A 9,474-nucleotide genomic window follows, 5' to 3' on the forward strand; every position below is an offset into this window, starting at 1 on the left:
GTCATTGTTGCTATTCTGGTGAATGCCATTTTACAACATTTACAACATTTACAACACAAATGATGGTCATAGGTTGCAATTTAACCCTTAATGATAGCAACAAAAAGTTATAGTCATACAGTCATAAGTGGGAAGAGATTGGTGATGAAAACGATGAGAAGATTAATAGTAGTGTAGATTTAGTAAATAGTTGGACATTGTTGAGGGAATTATTTGTTTAGCAGAGTGATGGCCTTCAGGAAAAAACTGTTCTTGTGTTTAGTTGTTCTGGTGTGCAATGCTCTATTTTGATGGTAGGAGTTGAAACAGTTTATGTCCAGGATGTGAGGGGTCTGTAAATATTTTCACAGCCCTCTTCTTGATTCGTGCAGTATACAGGTCCTCAATGGAAGGCAGGTTGGTAGCAATTATTTTTTCTGCAGTTCTAATTATCCTCTGAAGTCTGTGTCTTTCTCGTTGGGTTGCAGAACCAAACCAGACAGTTATGGAGGTACAAATGACAGACTCAATAATTCCTAAATGTAAATGTTGTACCTTTGATGAAGGTATTTTTTTTCTTTTTCTTTTCTTTTATGTACACTGAGAGCATATGCACCAAAACAAATTCCTTGTGTGTCCAATCACACTTGGCCAATAACATTCTATTCTATTCTATTCTATTCTGTTCTGTTCTGTTCTGTTCTGTTCTGTTCTGTTCCGTTCCGTTCCGTTCCGTTCCGTTCCGTTCCGTTCCGTTCCGTTCCGTTCCATTCCATTTTATCAGAGTAAGATTTTAAGTCAATCTCCTAATTTATTTTTTATTTAGCGTATGGCAAATATATGGAAGGGACCCGGTGGCTCAGTGGCTAAGATGCTGAGCTTGTCAATCGAAAGATTAGCAGTTCAGCTGTTCGAATCCCTAGTGCTGCATAATGGGGTGAGCTCCCGTTACTTGTCCCAGCTTCTGCCAACCGAGCAGTTCGAAAGCAAGTAAAAAGTGCAAGTAGAAAAATAGGGACCACTTTAGTGGGAAGGTAACAGTGTTCCATATGTTTGCAATGAGAGCACGCAATGGGAGCTATGCTGGATGGAGAATTCTGGCAGTTGAAGTCCACAAATCTTAAAGCTGCCAAGTTTGAAGACCTCTGGTATACAGTATATTTAATTTTAATGGTTTAATCATCAAATGGTTATCCAATATCTTCTTTAAAACTTCCAGTGTTGGAGCATTCACAACTTCTGGAGGCAAGCTGTTCCACTGGTTAACTGTTCTAACTGTCAGGAAATTTCTCCTTAGTTCAAAATGGTTTCCGGTAGCCATGATCATGAATCTGAGATGGGCAGCCATATAAATTGAAATGTATATAAATATGCTAAGTTAATTGCATCTTAATGGATATATTTTTTAAAAATATAATATAATATAAATATTATATTTATAAAAAATATAATAGCCTGTTATTAAAACACAGCTGCCTGCAATTACTGCAGGTTCTAGTCCCACCAGGCCCAAGGTTGACTCAGCCTTCCATCCTTTATAAGGTAGGTAAAATGAGGACCCAGATTGTTGGGGGGGCAATAAGTTGACTTTGTAAATATACAAATAGAATGAGACTATTGCCTTACACACTGTAAGCCACCCTGAGTCTTCGGAGAAGGGCGGGATATAAATATAAATAATAAAAAAAAACAAAAAACCAATGAGGTTACCCCATTAGGATATGTCCTCTAAAAATAGTGGTGCATCTCTAATCCACGGTTGGTGAATTGTAAGGAAGAGCCTTATCTCTGTAGTCACCTGACCCCCTTATGAGAAAAATGAATTATTTTCTGAGCTACAGTGAAGAATATTGAAGTTCATAATCCAAACATCAGCTTTCCATTTATTAAATAAATAATTTATTATTTATTATGATGGGGCTGTGAAACCCACCATTTTATGCAATTCATGGAAATAGAAGGGGGGAAAAACATACTCTTATATGTACTGTAGTTCAGTAGTTGGTTTCACTTACCTTTGCTGCCGGTTTGGAATTGTAAGTACACACGTGTGCATGCTCGCCTCACTCACAAACAGCACGGAACCTTCTGCGCATGCACAGAGCATCCGTGATGATGTCCGGGTGGGTGGGCGGAGCCACCTGCTGCCACTACCTGTTCGTCTGAACTGGGGGAACTGATAGAAACCCATCACTGCTGTAGCTGTAGAGTCTGATTGATAACATACAGCACAAACATACTGCATGAATCAAAAAGATTTACACACCCCTCACATCCTGGATATAAACTATTTTAACTCCTACCCTCAAAACGACGCTATAGAGTACTGCACACCAGAACAACTAGACACAAGAATAGTTTCTTCCTGAATGCCATCACTCTGCTAAACAAATAATTCCCTCAACACTGTCAAACTATTCAATAAGTCAGCACTACTATTAATCTTCTCATCGTTCCCATCACCCATCTCCTTCCACTTATGACTGTAACTTTGTTGCTTGTATCCTTACAATTTATACTGATATTGTTTCCTGATTGCTTTTTGTAGCCTATGACTATCATTAAGTGTTGTATCATTAAGTGTTAAATTTGTACCCTATGACAATCATTAAGTGTTGTAAGTGTTGTACCTTGATGAAGGTATCTTTTCTTTTATGTACACTGAGAGCATATGCACCAAGACAAATTCCTTGTGTGTCCAATCACACTTGGCCAATAAAAATTCTATTCTATTCTATTCTATTCTATTCTATTCTATTCTATTCTATTCTATTCTATTCTATTCTATTCTATTCTATAGTAAGCATGAATAATACTGGAAAGATTCTGCTTAGAGCAAGAATAGATGGCGGTCTCTTAAGGCTGGCATTCCACTGGTACACCTCAGCAGCTTCTTCAGAATCAAATCCTGAGAAAGGCTGGACTGAAGTTTTTCCAGTATTTCAATCTCTTTCTTATTGTGATTGGCAGCAGCTAAATAGTTAAAATATACAGTCATTTCCCCCCTCAAAAATCCGATCTCCTGTCAGAGATTATTAACACGAGAATAGCTTCTATTCCATCCCCCCGCTTTTACAAATATATAACCTCTGTTGGAAAACTGTATACCACCTAGCGCGCTGCAGCTAGAATATTTCCATTCCAGGGCAAATTCACAAGGCTTTCTTGTGTGGAGAGTAAAGGCTAACATTTCTATATCTGAGACTCCAAGGACAAGAGCATCCCTGTTAGCTGCACAACAAACTCCGTGCACTCTCCTTGACTAGGTTGTTTCATAAAAATTACTGTGTGTTGACAGCTGACACCCAAACCTAAGTGCTATGCAAAAAGAATGATCCGTTTTTCAACCTCTGACACAGTTTTGCTTCTCAGTTCTGCATTCGGCGTGCTGCAGCGTTGAGTTTCCTCTTTGGATTTCAACATACTGTACAGTGGAAAAAAAACCAAACCAAAAAAACCAAAAACAAAAAACACCTTCCGGCTATTGCTACAATTCATCCAGAACACTTTTGGGAACTTCGTAAATTAAGGAAACAAGTTAAATCAGCAGCATATATTTATTGTGCCATAAAACAAACCCCTGAAATGTGTTTTATCGTTGTGTAGAGGATGCACAGTTAATAAATTCAGCAGGGTTTCCATTAGCAATAGCATTTAGACAGTGGTGAAATTCAAATTTTTTTACTATCGGTTCTGTGGGCGTGGCTTGGTGGACATGGCAGGGGAAGGATACTGCAAAATACCCATTCTCTCCCCCCTCCTGGGGCAAGGATATTGCAAAATCTCCATTCCCACCCCACTCTGGGGCCAGCCAGAGGTGGTATTTGCCGGTTTTCTGAACTACTCAAAATTTCTGCTACTGCTTCTCCAGAACCTGCTGGATTTCACCCCTGCATTTAGACTTATATACTGCTTCACAGTGCTTTACGGCCCTCTCTAAGCGATTTACAGAGTCAGCCTGTTGCCCCCAACAATCTGGGTCCCCATTTTACTGACCCCAGAAGGATGGAAGGCTGAGTCAACCTCAGTTGACTCACAGTTGAATTGCTGTGTGGAAAATAGCATGGGTTAATTTTGAACTGATCTCGATTCATCAGTTGTACCATTAAATTCTATGTTATCATAGAGCATGCTGTAATAATGTCTGATGCCAACCGTTGCAGCTTGCTAATTTAGATTTAGAAAGAAAACCAGATCCTTGTGAGTTTTTCCATACTCCGTGAATAAAAGAAACCATGGTCAATCACAATGGGATAAAGTCTATAGGCAAAGAGTAGTGAAAATTACAGTAGGAGAATTTCCCATGATTAGTTTGCTCCTAGTCTTCTTTCTGATTGTCCTCCTTGGTCCATAAACTATCACTATCAGGTTAAGATGCTCACATATTTGAATTAACCCAATTTGTTTGCCTCCTTCATAGCACCCTGACTAATTACACTGTTATTCTGTAAAAGGACTGTAAAAGAACATGGCCAGGGCTGGGCTGCTGTGGGTTCGCAGGGGTTCGGGAGAACCTCTAGCTAAGATTCTGTGCAGTTCGGAAAACCACCAAATCTCACTCCTGGCTGGCCCCGCCCCACCCCTCCCCTCCCCTCCCAGGAGTCCCCACACATCCCATTTTGGATGCAGATAAGCGCAGGGCGCGTGGGGAGGCTCAGGGAGAGCAAAAAACGGGCTTATTGGAAGATTGGAAAGGCCAGAAATGGGCCCATTTTCCGGCTCCAGAGGTCCTCCGGAGTATGAGGAGGCCCTTTTCACCCTCCCGGAGAATTGAGGAAAGCCTCTGGAGCCCGGGGAGGTCAAAAATGCCCCCCACACCATGTTGCAGGAGGCTGTCTAGGCCACGCCCTCTATGGCCACGCCCACCCAGCAACTGGGCAGAGAACCCCTTGCTAAAATTTTTGAAGCCCATCCCTGAACATGGCACACTACTTTTGGGGTTTAATCTATTGTGTGAACGTAGCCTTCGTTTTGCAGAATGGCATGGAAAATATTTACTCGGATGTTGACAGCTTCACAAATGATTAACTTGTCTTTTGCCAATGATGATGGGAGAGAGATGTGACTCAACTTTAGCCGAGTCACAGTGGCTTTTCCAAGACCTCTGTGACCATGGGTGTGGGAGTTTTAAGAGGTTCCTTTAATAGGAAATCTCAGCTTGGAAGTTGACCTTGCACTTTAATGGGTGTATTCGGTCTTCTGTGACCCGTGATATTGTTGGCATCGTGTTCTTTTTCTTGCTTCCCACTTTTCAAATGGGTTAGTTGATTCCATACAAGAATTCCTAGCGTGCCTGCAGAGTGTAGACGTACAGCTTGCATTCTTACTAGAAAGAAAAATGTGGCCTTCTAGAACCTCCTGCTAACATCAAAAGATGGTAGACAAAATGGATTGCAGTACCCATCTTCATTAATTAACAGAGGTCTATTTTGCTGGGACATATAGCCTTAGAATACAGAATAGCAGAGTTGGAAGGGACCTTGGAGATTTTTTAGTCCAACCCCCTGCCTAGGCAGAAAACCCTACACCACTTCAGACAAATGGTTATCCAACATCTTCTTAAAAACTTCCAGTGTTGGAGCATTCACAACTCCTGGAGGCAAGTCATTCCACTGGTTAATTGTTCTAACTGTCAGGAAATTTCTCCTTAGTTTTAGGTTCTTGTCTCCTTGATTAATTTCCACCCATTGCTTCTTGTTCTACCCTCAGGTGCTTTGGAGAATAGTTTGACTCCCTCCTCTCTGTGGCAGCCCCTCAGATATTGAAGCACTGCTATCATGTCTCCCCTGGTCCTCCCTTTCATTAAACTAGACATACCCAGTTCCTGCAACCGTTCTTCATGTTTTAGCCTCCAGTCCCCTAATCACCTTTGTTGCTCTTCTCTGCACTCTTTAGAGAGTCTCAACATCTTTTTTACATCGTGATGACCGAAACTGGATGCAGTATCCCAAATGTGGCCTTACCAAGGCATTATAAAGTGGTTTTAACACTTTACATGATCTTGATTCTATCCCTCTGTTTATACAGCCTAGAACTGTGTTAACTTTTTTTGGCAGCTGCTGCACATTGCTGGCTCATATTTAAATGGTTGCCCACTAGGACTCCAAGATCCCTCTCACAGTTACTATTATTGAGCAAGGTACCACATAGACTGTACCTGTTCATTTTGTTTTCCTTACCTAAATGTTTGTCCCCTTAGAGACAAATTCCCTTTGCTCTCTCTGTCCCCTCATAATTTTTAGGCAACCTTCTAAGGCAAGGGTGTCAAACCCATGTTGTCAGGGGACATATTGGGACTTTTTCCCCCTTTGCTAAACCAGGGGTGGGTGTGGCCAGCACGAGACACATCAGATGTCAAGAAATACAATATAGACTAATCATCTTCTTCTTCCTAGCATATTCCTGCAGGTGCAGGGCCCACTTTTTGGATCATTGAACACCACTTTGCATGGTCAGCTGTGTCTCCAGGGTGCAGGCCCACAGCTTGCATATCTTTGTTGATGGTGTCTTGCCATCTCTGTTTTGGACATCTGCGAAGTCGCTGGCCATTGACTTTCAGTTGGTAGGCAGTCTTGGCCGCGATGGAAGGTGCTGCACTCTCGATGTGTCTACACCAGCGGAGTCGGCCTTCTCTCATCTTCTCTATAATTGGTGCCACGTGCAATGCAATGCAATGCAATACAATACATATAAAGCCAAATACAATATAGACTGATACTTGATAGAAATGAAGGCCTTAGAAAGGGTACCAGAACAACTAGACATAAGAACAGTTTTTTCCCAAATGCCATCATGCTGCTAAACAAATAATTCCCTCAACACTGTCAAACTATTTACTAAATCTGCACTACTATAAATCTTCTCATCGTTCCCATCACCCATCTCCTTCCACTTATGACTGTATGACTGTAACTTTGTTGCTTGTATCCTTACGATTTATATTGATAGTTTCCTGATTACTTATTTGTATGCTATGACTATCATTAAGTGTTGCATTTTATGATTCTTGATGAACGTATCTTTTCTTTTATGTACACTGAGAGCATATGCACCAAGACAAATTCCTTGTGTGTCCAATCACACTTGGCCAATAAAAAAAATATTCTATTTTCTTCTAAAATATTCTATATTCTATAATTTGATGCTGCAATGAGTCAATATATATATAAATATCTGAATCCTGCAGATACTGGTTTTCCTTGGGACACTTAAGGAAGCAAATATTGGAATTTGAAGCAGGATAGAAAGGATACTTTTGAATCTCCAGTGTTGGTAAAGATTCCTGAGAATGTCATGGATACTCAAGGAAACAAATAAATGGCTCATTGAATAAATCAAGAGTTCTTACTTAAGACACAAGTTATTATGTTTTGGACACATTATGCAAAGATCCAACTTTTTGTGAATTCTATAGTGCTGAAAATATCGAAAGAGGACAACCACGAGCAAGATGGACAGACTCAATTATTGTGGTGATGACTGCATTATTGGAAGCTATGAAGGAGCAGGTTGGGGATGGATCTCTTGGTGAAGTCAATTTCTAGTTTATGAGAGTCAACACCAACTTGGTGGCATATACAGTAATCAATGTTAAGGAAAAAGAGAATGACCAGCATCAAGGTCCATGGACTCAATTGCAGTGGCTATGGAGGCATGACTGGAAGATGTGAAGGACCAAGTTGGGCACAGATCTTCCTAGAGTGCTATTTCTCCAGGTGATCAGAATCAGGAAGGACTTGATGGCACTTAACCATTCAGCCAACCAATGCAAAGACCTGGCTCCCTTGAGAAGTCCATGATGTTTGGAAAAATTGGAAGAGCAGAAGACGATGACCAGAGAAACAAGATGGATGGACTCAAGTGATGAAGACAACATTGGAAGATCTGAAGGAGGACCAGGTTGGGCACAGATTTTCCTAGAGTTCTATTTCTATTTATTTATTTATTTATTTATTTTGTCACAACAATATATGTAGGTATCATACAAAAGGATTATATAGTATATAAACACATATATGAGTAAATATAAGGAGGTATAAGCATGTATATATATATAGGAAGAAGAAAAGAAAAACAATAGGACAGGAACGGTAGGCACGTTTGTGCGCTTATGCACGCCCCTTATGGTCCTCTTAGTAATGGGGTGAGGTCAATAATAGAAAGTTTTTGGTTAAAGCTTTTAGGATTATGAGAAGAGACCACAGAGTCAGGTAAGGTATTCCAAGCACTGATGATTCTGTTACAGAAGTCATATTTTCTGCAATCTAGATTAAAGCGGTTGACATTAAATTTAAATCTATTAGTTGCTCTAGTATTATTGCAATTAAAGCTGAAGTAGTCTTTAACAGGAAAGACATTACAATAGATGATTCTATGAGTTAAACTTAGGTCTTGTCGAAGGCGACGGAGTTCCAAGTTTTCTAAGCCTAGGATTTCAAGTCTGGTGGGATAAGATATTTTATTTATTTAACTCTTCTTGTAAAATATTTCTGGACATGTTCAATTGTATTGATGTCAGAGATGTGGTGAGGGTTCCAAACAGGCGAGCTGTATTCTAGAATTGGTCTAGCAAATGTTTTATATGCTCTGGTTAGTAATGTGGTGTTTTTGGAAAAGAAGCTACGCAAGATTAGGTTTACAACTCTTAGATCTTTTTTTGCTATGTAGTTGCAGTGGGCTTTGGCACTTAGATCATTTGACATGAAAACTCCAAGGTCTTTAACGGGATGGCGGTCGTCTGTAAAGTAATGTCCATCTAGTATGTATTTAGTGTTTGGGTTCTTTTTTCCTATATGTAAGACTGAGCCTTTGCTGGTTGAGATTTGGAGCTGCCAATTTTTAGACCAAGCGGTTAGATGATCAAGGTCGTTTTGAATGATAGATGTATTGCCTGTGGTGTTAAATAGTTTGACATCGTCAGCAAAGAGAACACAATTACTTGAGATATGGTCACAAAGATCATTAATGTATAGTATAAAGAGTGTTGGTCCAAGGACGCTGCCTTGAGGAACGCCACTCTTGACAGGAACAGGATTTGATAAAGCATTGCCAATTTTGACCACTTGTTGTCTGTTAGACAGAAAAGCAGATATCCATTTGCGAAGGGGTCCTGAGATGCCATAGGATTTTAGCTTTAGGAGAAGTTTATCGTGTACTACTGAATAAAAGCTTTGCAGAAGTCTATGTAGATTGCATCTATTGTTTTGCCTTGATCAAGATTTGTAGTCCATATGTTTTTACAGTGGAGAAGTTGTAAGTTACATGATAATTTTTTCCTGAAACCAAATTGTTTATTGGAGAGTAGGTTGTTAGTTTCTAAGTGTGAGGTAACGGATTGGTTGATGATTGATTCCATGACTTTGCAGGTGACGCAGCAAAGAGAAATCGGTCTGTAATTTTCGACTAAGCTGGGGTCTCCTTTTTTGAAGATAGGGATAACTGTGGCTAGTGACCAAAGTTTGGGAAGGGAAGTGGTAGTGAAAGCTTTATCAAAGA

Source organism: Ahaetulla prasina, chromosome 13 (assembly GCF_028640845.1).
Source record: "Ahaetulla prasina isolate Xishuangbanna chromosome 13, ASM2864084v1, whole genome shotgun sequence".
In the NCBI taxonomy this organism is placed as follows: Eukaryota; Metazoa; Chordata; class Lepidosauria; order Squamata; family Colubridae; genus Ahaetulla; species Ahaetulla prasina.